This window comes from Dipodomys ordii, unplaced genomic scaffold (genome assembly GCF_000151885.1).
Source record: "Dipodomys ordii isolate 6190 unplaced genomic scaffold, Dord_2.0 Scaffold5, whole genome shotgun sequence".
NCBI classification, from domain to species: Eukaryota; Metazoa; Chordata; class Mammalia; order Rodentia; family Heteromyidae; genus Dipodomys; species Dipodomys ordii.
Genome location: NW_012267221.1, coordinates 35212278 through 35226550, shown reverse-complemented (window position 1 = coordinate 35226550; position 14273 = coordinate 35212278). Strand labels below are relative to the sequence as shown.

General features: G+C 35.1%; 1 protein-coding gene across 2 annotated transcripts in view; it reads right to left on the bottom strand.

Moving 5' to 3' along the window:
- Gulp1 (GULP, engulfment adaptor PTB domain containing 1) overlaps window positions 1–14273 on the bottom strand; it is a 240301-nt gene that overhangs the window by 142236 nt on the left and 83792 nt on the right. For both annotated transcript variants that reach the window (XM_013027918.1, XM_013027924.1), the window contains exon 2: window positions 11280–11408. The gene's annotated coding sequence lies outside the window, so the exon portion shown is untranslated. The remainder of the gene's footprint in view (window positions 1–11279; window positions 11409–14273) is intronic.

Sequence of the window (14273 nt, the reverse complement as noted above, 5' to 3'; positions counted from 1 at the left end):
GGGATGATGTGTGTAAACAACCACACCAAATTTTTCCTGTTGAGATGGGGTCAAGCACGGTCTTCCTTGCTTCAGTTGACCTGGAAATGTAAGCTTCCTTATCTCTACCTGCTAGGAGCTAGTATAACAGGCTAATAAGCCACCAATGTCAGTCAATAAATTACATTTTTAACAAACAAATTGCAATAGAAACATCTTTCAGCAAATACAGAAGTGCATGTATTCAGTAGCATAAGTACCTAAAGTGATTTTGACATTTAAATTTAATTATTATAGGCAATGACTATATAAATGTATACATTTTTAAATTATACATTCCTTTTACTTAGTATCAGATAATTTGAAAATCTGAAAGAAACATAAAAAGGGGCAAGCTTGCTTCCCTCAAAAAATAACAGAACTAGGAAGGTGCCTCAGTGGTAGAGTGCTTGCCTTGCATGCATGAGGCCCTGGGTTTGATTCCTCAGCATCACATAAGCAGAAAAAGCCGGAAGTGGTGCTGTAGCTCACGTGGTAGAGCGCTAGCCTTGAGCTGAAGAGCGAAGGACAGCGCCAAGGCCCAGAGTTCAGGCCCCAAGACCAACCAAAAATATTAACAATTACACAAGTCTAAAATTAGTAACAAATACATGTGTCAATGTTTTATTTACCTGACATTAACTGCAAATTTCATTGTGACAGACATTAGAAATATCAGTGAAAAAAATTAGAGATAACCTATACCTCAGTGGTGCTTACGTGCTATCAGGAAAGCCATATTATGGGGGAAAAAAATTAAACTAACTGGACAAGTGGCTATAGGTGTTAAAAGAATAATTACTATGTCTATGAAATACACTGAACAAAACGCAATTTTTGTATTTTTGCATTTTATCTCCTGGAAATCAGTTCTCTACTCCCTGTATAATTATTAACTGAACACATCAGATCTTTCCTTAAGCCAACCTCATATACTCACTCTCTGGAACATAAAACCATAAATGTAGGCTGTGTAGGTTTAAGTACTTGACACACTCTTCTGCATGCCAACTAAGCAAGCAATGACTTATCCTAAGACTCAATAGCATTTTTATTTTAATATATTTTATTATCTTTAGTTGTACAAAAGAGTTGCAGTTCAAAAAAGCAGTCTATGAATACAATGCATCTTGATCAATACTACACTGTCACCATTCTCCTTCCTCCTAACCCTACTCTTCATGGCTTTTTTCATAAATCTGGAACCTTGTATCTGGCTACTATGCAATCCTGAAGTCACACTCAATCTCTGAATAACAGCACTTCTTGGGCAAATGTCAAGTTGTTGCTTCCATTTCAAATGTGGCACTACCTCCTTCTTATATTTCTCACATTTTTTGGCTGACTAAGACTTCTATTGATTTCTTTGCCAACCTAGTTCTAAACTGAATTGTATGTGATATATTACTTTTCTGATCTACTCAAGGATTTGAGGTATATTACTATTGTGCTGTTTATCGAAAGAATCAAAAAAATCTGCAACTTTCCTCTCAAAAGATGCCAAAATTTCTTCAAATAATTTCATTGTCCTTAAATTTTTTTATTAATTTTCCATTCATGTTAAGTTAGATAAATTAGAAGCAAGAAACTAAAGATGTTTTCATCTTTTTAATTTAAATAAGAGATTCACCTTTGAATTTATGATAGTACATGCTAGAAAATATGTATATAAGACTCCTATGCTGAATATTAGGTAGGAGGGATGAGGAGCTTAAAGTGAATAAAATATGATGGAGGAGGAACTAAGAGTGGGAGGAGATGAAATACATTACAAGTCTAGCAGAGAGCTGAATGGCAGCTCATCTTATAAGAAGATGACAAGGGAATAATGACTAGGGGTTTGATATGTTTTTGATTGAAGTACTTTCTTTGGTACTTCAAATCTTCCTCGTGAAGTACTGTAATAGATAAAAACTACATTTGGGTTCTAATTCATTGTTATTTGACCACAAACAATTTTACGTGTTTGTTCCTAAGTTTTTTCATCAATAATCTAATTTTCCTACCTCCAAATTATGAGTATTGTGTTCATTTGTGAAGAAACTTCCAGTATGGAAGTGTTAGTTATTGTTGTTGGTGTTATTGCTGAATATCCTATACTTTGAAGCTTTCTCAAGAGTTTAGAAAATTCGGAGCTGGGAAGGTGGCTCAGTGGTAGAGCGCTTGCCTTGCATGCCTGAGGCCCTGGGTTCGATTCCTCAGCACCACATAAGCAAAAAGCCAGAAGTGGCGCTGTGGCTCAAGTGGTAGAGCGCTAGCCTTGAGCTGAAGAGCTGAGGGACAGCGCCCAGGCCCAGAGTTCAGGCCCCACGACCGGACAAAAAAAAAAAAGTTTAGAAAATTCCACTCAAGGACTAGGAATAGAATAGACGTATAGCCAGGCACCTGTATCTCATGCCTGTAATCCCAGTTACCCGGAGGCTCAGATCTGAGGGTTGAAGTTCCAAGACAGCTCAGGCAGCAAAGTCCCTACGACTCTTATCGCCAATAAACTACTCAGAAAAAGCCAGCACTGTGGCTTAAGTGGTAGAGTGCCAGCCTTGAGCAAAAGGAGCTCAGAGACAGTGACCAGGCCCAGAGTTCAAGCCCCAGGACTGCCAAAAATTAAAAATAAATAAATAAATAATAGACTTATGCACCAAGTAGAAGAGTATTTTCCTAGAGAATTCCAGATTTCTTCTAATTATCCAAAATTTTAGACAGGACAAATCATTTTTTAAAATAGTCAAATTAAGTGAATAAAGGATATAAACTAACTTTGGAAAACAAAATATCAGTCTCTCATTCTACCCGCCTTGGTTTATGTTTCTTGATTTTTTTCTACTGTAATTATTATAACTCCTATTTTCTTATGAATTATCTGAGAAAATAATTTCTATTATACCTATTACAAAAAATCTATATAAAATTATTCTTTCCTAAAGAAAGATCTACTTATTTTAGTCATTAGGAAGTAAAATGGTGTTGAGGCTTATAATCTACATAAACAGAATATTTATACATATCTAGTTAAAATGAGTTAAAGCAAAACATACTAAGCAACTGTCAAAATAAATAATAACTCCCACATGTGCCAAATGATTTTCCTTATTTCATGGGTCAGCCAGAATTTGTCTACATATTAAAGTTACTGTGAGGCGTATTCACCCTGTCATAACTCTTGTTAATCAAATTAAGGAAACAGCTGAAATAAGATTGTAGTGTTTTTATTAAATCATCCTATCATCTCAAATGTGTTAATGGAATGCCAGCTTAATGTTTTGAACCTGAGTTGGGGGATACAAGAACATGTAAATATGTTCTGTTCGCTCATAGCCTAACTCATGAGTTCATACAGTAGATTTAATATTAAACTCTTAACTTGCATTCCAGAAATCCAAATACCACTTAAGTCATTCAGAAATTCATAAAATCTGCCCAGCAATGTTATGTCTAATTACCTTACATAAAGCAATGTGGCACCACTAACGGTGGCTTACATAAAATGATTTATTTCTGTGTTTCATTAAATTTCTCCCATTCACTGATACAGTTTTCAAAATCAAATAAAAAATGCTCCAATCTACACTTCTTTTTCCCTTTATGTCCCAAAGTAGCATTCTCCCTGATTTATTATCAAATGCCTGCCTAACCTGAAAATATGCTATCTATGTCCACATATATACCTCAGGATGTAAGTTGATATAAGTATAATTCTATTTTATCTTAAACCTTTTGAAAATAATTACATATTTATAATACTTTACAAATAATCATCTATTTCAAGATACATATAATAAAGTTTATGTGTTAAAATCTATTCTTCAAAATGTATTTACAAAAGTAGTTTATGCTCACCCAGAACTATAAAAGGAAGTTTAAAAAAAAAGACAATCAGCATCACCCAGAAATGGCCATGATAATAGTATAAGTATTGCTTACTAAAAGCAGCCAGACATGCAGCATTGAGATTTTACTATACATACAGTTGTATCCTACTTTTCATTTTTACTTAACTTCCCATTTGGTAATGGTTATTTTCTATACCATTAAAAATTACTTCTGAATGTCATATTTACATTTTTCATAGCATTCTATTACTATTATACATATATATGTATGAAGAATCATTATATGAAGAATTGTTTCCTCTTCAATTTCGTGTATCATCATGTATACGCTAAGACTTCCTTACTTAACCTTACCAGTACTAAACACAGTTACGAAAGTGGCATTCCTTTTCTCTCCACACACACACTCCCTCTCTCTCCCTCTCCCCCCCCTCTCTCCCCCAATCTCAGAGCCTACAACTACCATCTATACAGATGCAGTATCTAGCAACCTAAGCTTTCCTTTGATTCCTGTTGTAACTTTCTGCCTTTAATTCACTCCATGTCTATACATCTGAATTTTTATTTATTGTTTTTCATCCTAAAATTTTCTTTTCCAAATCAGCATCATTTTCCACCCAACAGAGTTCCTTGTCTGGCCTTTCTTTCTCTGGTATTACTCAAATTACTTCTTATCTCCACATGGCACCAAAGGGGATTTTTGTTAAACACAAACCTGCTTACAGGTCTTTTATCTGCTTAATTCTTTCGGTGGCAACTGCCTACATTCAGAATAATTTCCCTGAGATGTTTTCTTATTAGATGCTCTATTTGGATCTTCTCCATGATCATTTCTCTCCATCTACTCTTTCTTAAAAAGTATATTTTATTGTTATTGTAGAGGTGATGTGCAGAAAGGCTACAGTTACATAAGTCAGGTAATGAGTACATTTCTTTTTGAACCACGTCACCCCTTCCCTCTTTCAATCCCAGTTTTCCTTCCCATCCCCACCCATAAGTTGTACAGCTCATTTGCCACATACTGTCTATTGAATATCACTGCTGTACTAGTTCATCCTTGTCCCACCTTTTCTGTACCCCACCTTCACCTCATATCTCTAATTTTGAGGTTGCTAGAAACTCCCAGTTATTGTGTACCCCTCCTAGAGTTTAGTTAAGTGATGTCCAACCCCACATCCCACATTCAGGCATATTCTAAACCTTAAAATATGATCTCATTTGGAAACTGGTTCTTTGCAGATGTAAATAGCTCAAGAGCTTGAGATTTAAAAAAAAAAAAAAAAACATCACTCTGAATTCAGGACAGGTATATTTATAAAGAAAGTACATAGAGAGATACAAGGAATTCAGCCATCCAAAAAGTATAGCTATGCTGTTTCAAGGCAAGAAACACCAGGCATTATCAGAAATTGGAAGACACTAAAAATGATCCTCTCCTGCAGCCTTTAGAGGGAGAGTGAGCCTGCTGTCCTCTTGATTCCCATTGTAGCTTCCAGAATGTTAGAGAATGATTTTTTGTTTAACCCACCTAATTTATAGTTCTTCATAACGGTAGCCCTAGGATAACTAATATATTACCTATTCAAGACTTACTGAAGTAGAGTAACGGTGTTATTTCAATTCTTACTCGACTATACGATCCATAAAGTAAAAAGACTAATTCTACTGCTTACAATTTTATGCCTATTGCCAGCAGGGCCAATAGGTATATGACAAGTGGATTTTTCATGATGACAGAAGCTGCTTGATATCTGAGCAGCATTATTACTCAGTCAGGTTGCTTATTATTTGAGATTTTATTACCACGATAATTTGATGGCTATTAAACTTTACTTCTGAGGAAGGGGCTGCACAATTTACATTGTTTTCACTGGCAACACCTCCACTCCAACCCTGGTCTTAGAACTTCAAATTTCCTTTGGGAAATCCATCCTCCTCAAGAGCAGACCTTCTTGGGGTAGCTATCAAACAAGTGTCATTGCTGGCAGAGAGTGACTGAAACTTAACCAGGAGGACGGAAGGGGTCCTTCAGCTCTGTGGAAGACCCTCTGAGCTCTCTCTGATCCTAGTTCTCTAGATCCGAGAAACAGTTTGGTCCTCATCTTTACTGAGAACTCTTTCATCCAGTTCTGCTCCCATTTTCTCAGAGACCCCGTATCTTTTTGGGGATATGCCTTTTTCTTTTGTTTAAATACCCAGAACAAATTTCTGCTACTCAACAATCTAAGAACAGTAATTATATCATTCAAATGTGGATGTCATCAGTACAAACTGCTTATATAAATAGGAGATCCTTCACAGATTGTCACTGGTTCAAGAAGTTTCTACTATGGATTAGCTTAGGCCACTTAACTAATGAATTATGCAATTGAGAATGCATGAGCTGTCATTTATTCTGATAGCTACTTCCATTTCTTCATGTACTGCACATATTAATGGAAGCTCTACTCTTCTCTCTCATTTATTTTACTCTTTATAAATGTAAATATAAAAATGACCTGTTAAATACTTTTGAAATTTGGGCTGAACTAAAATTTTCTCAATGCAAATCACGTTCTAAAAGTAAATTAAAGCATTTTATGAAGAATATTAACATTTAACTAAGTCAAGGCTCTCATATAATAAATGATACCCATCATGGAATCAATAATTAGCTTAAACCAAACTAATTTCCACTTTGCATATCTGATGAGCAGCCACTTGCCTGATTCATTATTTCATTCAACTAGCAATTAATTTATGAAGGAACAACATAGTACATAAATATTCAGAACACTTTTTCTTCTAACCCACTGTTAAATGTAAACCAGTATTAATATTTTATAGGTAAGGATCAATTTAAACATCACAATTAAAATAGACATACATTTTATACATTTAGCTGTGCGAAATATAAATTTTAAAATGTCAGTGAAACCAAAAACACTCTCTTCAATTTCTTCAATGATTTTCTTTTATACCTAAAGGCAGATAAAGTACAATATATCTTTGATTCTGATCTGAATTTGCTCCTCACTAAGGGATTTCCCTACGGTCTGTCCTCAAAGATCAGTGCTGTTATTCTAATGCATTGCAACTGAGAGAACAGAAAATACATTTCTAGCTATTTGTGCTTCTTTCTTAACATCCCATCACACTTTATCATTATTAACGATTCTAATAATCTATTTGAAAGATTATCAACTTCTACTAATACACTGTAAAGTTTGTGAAAGTATATCTGAAAAGATATCAAAAAATGAAAATCACATTCTAGATATATTTGAATCTAAGCTTTATTTATGGTTTCAAAACCAAATCTTTCTTTTTATTTGGCAGATTTTTAAGACATACTGCCTCCTGTATATATTTTGATGAAACTTTAATTTTACTTAATCCTATCCTCAATGCTAGTACCATAGCCCAACCCTGAAACTTCCCATTCTCACTCTAATCAGCTTACAAATTACATTTCTCTTTCAGTTGTTTCCATTTTAGTTAGTTTGAATTTAGAGATTTTACTGGATTTTTGGACTCTTTTCTACTTTTCCATCTTTGATGTTGGAATAAAATTGATTTAAAAAAACTATTCTATGCTGATCATTAACATCAGACATTCTGCTAAATACTTTGAATATTGATCTATCTTATTGATGAAAAAGACAAAAGCAAAAATGAGAGAACAAAATGTAGTTTGAAAATTATAAATTTCTGGAGATCAATGTTAGAGAATGATCAAACATTAAGTTCAAAGTTTAGAAAGGTATAAGTCAGATCTTAAAGGTCTTCTATTTCCTTCTAATTAATTTTTACCTGGCCAGTTGGTGAGGGAGATCCAGTACAGAGTGTTATGCGTAGGGGATGATCTGATCCTATGCAGATTTCCAGATACTCTATGCGGGGAACATTTGAAGAAGAAAAACACAGAAATAGTTTGAACCTTTAAGTTCTATATTACTACTTTTAGAAATGTAATGGAAGCCTGAAAAGGCTAAGAGTGGGATTTCAAAGAGGTTATATGTAATAAAAAAAAAAGTACAAAATAGAATGAACAGACTTACTAGTCAATGGAAGATTAAATATTTTAAGAAAAAAGAATTTGACATGATTCTAATATCCAATTATATTGCCCAACTGAGTAGTAATTCTTAACAGAGAGGGAGTAAATACAAATGGAAGTCCTTAATTTTAAGAAACTAAATAATGATTTTGGCACCTGACTTACCAATTCAGTCCATCTATATTGATACAGAATGCAAATGGAAATATCCAGAAATCAAATGGGATAGGAACCTTCCAAGATGTCTACAAGTGTTCACTCTCTACTGGTATTCATGCCCTTTCTTAACACTGTTCTCTCGAATGTGTGATAGACCTATCAAAAATACACAGTTTACATGGTTTCCTGCATTTGTGGTAAATAGAGTGTGCCTATAAATCTAGAAGTAAACATGTTGGTATGCAAGTGGTTACAAATGAATTAGCTGAAGCATAGTAGACTCTATGGAGAACTCGAATCGTATAATTTTTCAGAAAGACTACGTCAAAGCCCAACAACATAAGCACCAGGAAATTGGTACATACATGAAGGTGGGAAGGGCCAATAGGAGAGGTTTGGATGAATAAAGAAGGGAAGAGAAGAAAGTATACAGTCAATAATTCATTATATATCCCACAAACTTAAGAAAAGTAAGTAAAGGGGTAGGTCTAAGGGGCATGAGAATGTTGAAGGAGGTGACACCAATCAATATCCATTATATTAATAAACTGCTTTGTTAAATGACATCTCCCTTGGACAACTACAGATAACAAACATTTTTTTAAAAAAACTAAGATAGGGCTGGGAAGTTGGCTCAGTGGTAGAGCGCTTGCCTTGCATGCCTGAGGCCCTGGGTTCGATTCCTCAGCACCACATAAGCAAAAAGAAAAAAGCCGGAAGTGGCGCTGTGGCTCAAGTGGTAGAGCGCTAGCCTTGAGCTGAAGAGCTGAGGGACAGCGCCCAGGCCCAGAGTTCAGGCCCCACGACCGGACCCAAAAAAAAAAAAAAAAAACTAAGATAAAAATAAGAGACTAAAAAATAGTGGTACATTCATTTCATATGACTGCATAAACACACCACAATTGCCACTGGTGGTCTTAAAAGCAAACTGTGCCGGAGTTCGTTCTTTACTTTTCCAGCTTTTGGTGTTCTTTGGTGGCATGTAGCATTGTAACAGAAGAAGGGACATCAGATGTCCTTGGTGTTCGAAACCAAACTAATTTTACCAACACAAGTCTCATTTTTTGTTCTGTTTATCCCATTTCTGTTAATCCCGCAAACATGCCCCCTTTCCTTCACCTGCCACCCTCCAAATGTCATCTGTCTAAATGTCATCCATCACAACCTTTTTCACTGCCACTTCTCTTGCCTTCGATTAAGTTCCACTGCTTTTTATTTTCATTCCAAGGAAGAATATTTAAGTTTGTGGGTAACCTTGATCAGCATCAATGTCTTGGGGAAAAATTGATTGGTACTGTAGCCCTTGCAATACCCACAGGGTGGCATACACAAATGCCCACTAGTTGTTCCTTGAGTGTGATTCTGTTGTGCAATGACAGCTATGGTGGCATTCACCGGTATACTGTTTCAGGGACTACACTACAAAATCCTCAGGGAAGAAATTACATCTTCTTCATCTCTTGTGTTGCTTACAGTATGTAGTTCGCTGCATAACAAATAACAAGTATTCAGCAAATGATAAATATAAAGAAAGGAAAAGAAAAGCCTGACTTTTATGATGCACTTTTCTTTCCTTTATTCAGAAACATATCTCAACTAGATTAAAGTCATTTAAAGATAGCATTAACTATCTTGTTCTCCCCACAATCTTTCCTCTCTAGGTAATGATAAAATGGGAATACCTACCTAACATCCAAATCACAGAATTTATTGCCCACAACTCTGTTACTTCTACCCTGTTTTTTTTCCAATTTCCTCAACATCCTCTGTATTTTTCCAGCCCTGTACCTTTTTTCAAGTGGATACTCTATTTTGATTTACTGCCTAAAACAAAGCTTCTCTCTTAACTGTGAACTGCTCCTCATCCCAATTTCGAAGTTTCATCACCAGCAACTGTCCTTTGCCTTCTTTCTTGGCACTTCACATATCCTGTCTCTAAGTCACTGAAATGTATTTTTTATTGAAAGTTAGTTATAACAAGGAACTATCTGTGTGCCTTTCTGTCCTTAATCTCAATCATCATTCCTATCATTGCTTAATCACAGTGGTAAAGAAGTAGTGTAATTACGTCTACAACAAACAACAGTTGAGTGAATGAGTACTTGCAATCAAACAAGGCACTTGAAATGGTATTGTAAAATTAAAGGTAAATAGAAATAGATAAATGACAGACATATAGTCACTTTCTCCTCAGGTACATTATGTAAGGGAGAATATTTGTTGAGTATATGTAAGAAAGAGAATAAAAAATCAACATCGTGTAATGGCATGGCAAAATAAAATGCAGACAGAAATCAATAAATGACAGATAAATAGTCACTTTCTTCCCAGCCATGTTATGTAAAGGAAAATATTTATTGAGTATATGTAAGAAAGAGAATAAAAAAATTAAAATCTAGGTAGGGGCCAATGACTCAAAACTGTAATCCTGGCCACTCAGAAGACTGATATCTAAGGAACTAACCATCAAAAGCCAGAATGCAGTTGTGGCTCAAGTGGTAGAGTGCTGGTCTTGAACAAAAATACTAAATGACAGTGAGGAGACCCTGAGTACAAGTCCCAGTACCATAAAAAAAAACAAAGATTCTTAATTTTGAATTTTTAATTCAGTACTGTTACAGCAATCAACTGAATGAGAAAATATGGTAAACAATTAATTAATGAGGAAATATGATTAATGTATTGATCATACTAATCATTAATCATATTAATCATTAACCATTTTTAAACTGATAAAAACTGCATCTCATTCCTACCTTCAGCAAGAAAACTCAGCAATAAGAATTAAAACACCTTAACCATCATAGTCATTGAACTAGTTGATGGTATTTTTGTCATGTATACATCAATCTTTCTATCAGGATAGTCAGTGAATATTAAATATAAATGCCACAAAACTATGTTTAACTCACTGGTGCTGCATATAAAAAACAGTGGAACTATGACACTGCTATTTAGAGTTTCAAAGAATACAACAAAAAAAGATTTGCTGCAAAAATAATTTTTAACAAGCATCAAAGAATTCAGATACTAGCATCACCACTTTTGTAAATGGAAAAAAAAGGAATGATATAAAACAAAATGATTGCAACAGTTACTTTCAAAGAACGGTATTCACTGCTGCCTTTTATTCTATATTTTGTATTTGGCCATTTTGGACAACAAAGTAATATCTTAAATACTCAGTACAAGATAAAGCACTCGGAAATATAAAAGTAATTACTTCTTCTTACCTGAGTTTGCCAAAATAGAGTGGAAAAAATGCAGACACACAGCTCCACGGAACTTCAATCATACAGCTGCACCAGAACAGTCCCTCTGACACTTTTCCTCTTAAGTATATCAGATGGAATCACATATACCTACAAATAAAATTAAAATTGTACTTAGTACATTTAATCAAGGAATTTAAAGGTTGCTTCTGAAATTCTTGTTACGTTTCTTATGAAAATAATAAAACATACATTTTTTCATTGGTAATTGAGTTAGATTTCTGGATGGTGGCAAATTGTGGAAATGCTAAACAATAACTGTCTTAAGTCAGATACATTAGTGTTATCACACAATAAAAGTTGGAGGAGAGAGGAGAGAAGAGAGAGAAATCTACATCTTTCTCTTGAGCTATACAAATAGCTCCTTCCTATCTTAATTAGACCAACCAGATACATGCCTTGTTCATTATACTATGAACGTAAAACCAAATATTAGAAAACATTCATGTTTTTTCATCTTCATTTCACTTCCTTGGCTGGAGAAATGATAGCTTATCCCTTTATTCATTTTTGTGCTATATGCATGATAATAAGGCTGTTAGTTAAGAAAGACCTTTTCTCAACACAGAAATGAAGATGTCTTTTCAGAAAAAGACAACAGCACAAATTGTGTTCCCTTAATCTATGCACTTCAAATAACTTCTAATATAAATTCAGACATACCAGGAAATTTCATAAAATAGTCTGTTCTTGCCAAAACCACTTTTTAAGTGAGGTAACATATAACTTTAGTCCTGTCTTCCTAAGATTGAAGCAAACACTTTGACACAGATATTAGTGATGTCAGATGAACTTGCTTTTTGACTTTCTTCAAAGACAGATGTCAAATATTATTCATTCCTGCTTCAGTGTCTGCATCTCCGCCATCTTAACAATGTGAAAACTGTACTTTTTCACCTCAGGCATAATCATCTGTGGAAACTGATTTATCCATGGTCCTTTTTTTAAATTTTTTTAACGTAATTTTAGTTATAAAGTAGAGATTTTAGTATAAGTTGCTCCAGAGGCAAACTCTGAGGTAACAATTTAGTTTCAAGAAGTTTATTTAGGAGATGATCTTAGGAAACAGCAATAAGGAGAAAAGAAGTGAGACAAGTCTGTGGAGACAGAGCGTTACCAGGCCTAGCAACACCAGTGTGGGTAACAGCAGCCTAAAGAATGGTACAGTAGGCTTCCAGGGGTGTTAATTCCCCAAGACTTCCTAGCTACTTTAGTTGGCAAAGTTGTCTTTGGTGGCCAAACAATCTTTTCATGGTGAGGAACATTTTTTTCTGCCAATGCTTACTGCAGTATTTATAACATCACTTGAAAGCCATACAAAAGGATAAACACAGGTAGCCTTGAATCAGTGAAAGAGAAATATATCAGTCTTCTCAGGAGCTCACTGGACATTGATGGAAGTGAACCATACAACTTGTGGGTGGAGATAGGAGAGAGGAACTGGGAGAGAATGAGGGAATAGAAGACACTATGGTGAAGGACATTACTGATTATCTAACTCATGTAATCACAATCCCTCTGTACATCACCTCCATAATAACAACAAAGTAAATTATTTTTTTAAAAAAGATATAACCAGACTCATTGTCCTTGAGCAGGTCTTTCCCCATCCTTGACAGAAACTCAGGAACTGGACCCCCGCAAGCATTGTTGGTGTTACAGGAAGCACTAATGGAGAAGGTGTATAGGCAGATCAGCCAAACATTCCCCCTTAAAAGACAGCAATTTTTTAAATTAAATTACAAACAAGGTTTATTGTAAAAATCACTTGTAGATATTTTATAAGTATACTGATAAAGAATTGTTTGCCCATCAAATAACGCTATTTTTAATGAAATCATACGGAATTTTGTTACCAATCACTGGATTTTAGAGTATATAAAATTCATATTATCTTTACTAAGAATGTAAAGCCTGCTTGGTCACATACTTTCAATTCTAGAACTAGGTCTGGTCATCCAGGACAGAAAATATCAATCACATCATATAGCAAAAACTGGGAAGCCAGATGCTGGTGGCTCACAACTATAATCCTTACTACTCAGTAGGCTGAGATCTAAGGATCATAGTTTAAAGCCAGCCCAGACAAGAAAGTCTGTGAGACAATTATTGCCAATTAATTATCAAAAACCAGAAGTGAAGCTGTGGCTCAACTGGTAGACCAAAAAGCTCAGAGATAGCACCTAAGCCCTGATGTCAAGTCCCAGAATTGGCGTGTTCGTGCGCACGCACACACACACACACACACACACACAGAAGATAACCATGAAACCATTTCATGATTTCCAGAGTGATTTAGCAGATATGTTTTTCTTCTGTGTTTGTGTTAGGTGAGAGTAGAAAAGATAGTAAAATCAGTTCCTTTTCAGGACAAAACTAATTTATCAATGTATAACAAATTTTGATCTTACCAAAACTTAAAGAGAAATTATTGAAGATAACATAATTAACTATTAACTTAAACTATTAGATAAATCCCATTCTAAACTATTAAAACAAAGAAATATCTTTTTTGGGGGGGGGATCCGGTCATGGGGCCTGAACTCTGGCCCTAGGCGCTGTCCCTCAGCTCTTCAGCTCAAGACTAGCGCTCTACCACTTGAGCCACAGCACCACTTCTGGCTTTTTTCTTTTTGCTTATGTGGTGCTGAGGAATCGAACTCAGGGCCTCAGGCATACAAGGCAAGCGCTCTACCACTGAGCTACCTTCCCAGCCCCAAAGAAATATCTTAAATGTATGGTTCCAAGGAACATTTCCAGAGCTTTTGTTTCCTTCTCTTACTGAATGAAGCCCAGCCTTCCTTCAGGAAATAGTCTTAAGAGTAGAATATTTTATGCAATTTGACAGAATAAAGAAGAGCATAAAAATACCCACATCAAAAATAAGAACTAACTTATGCCAAGTTCTGTCTTTTGCCTTGCGGGAAAATGACTTATATTCTGAATTGGAGCTAT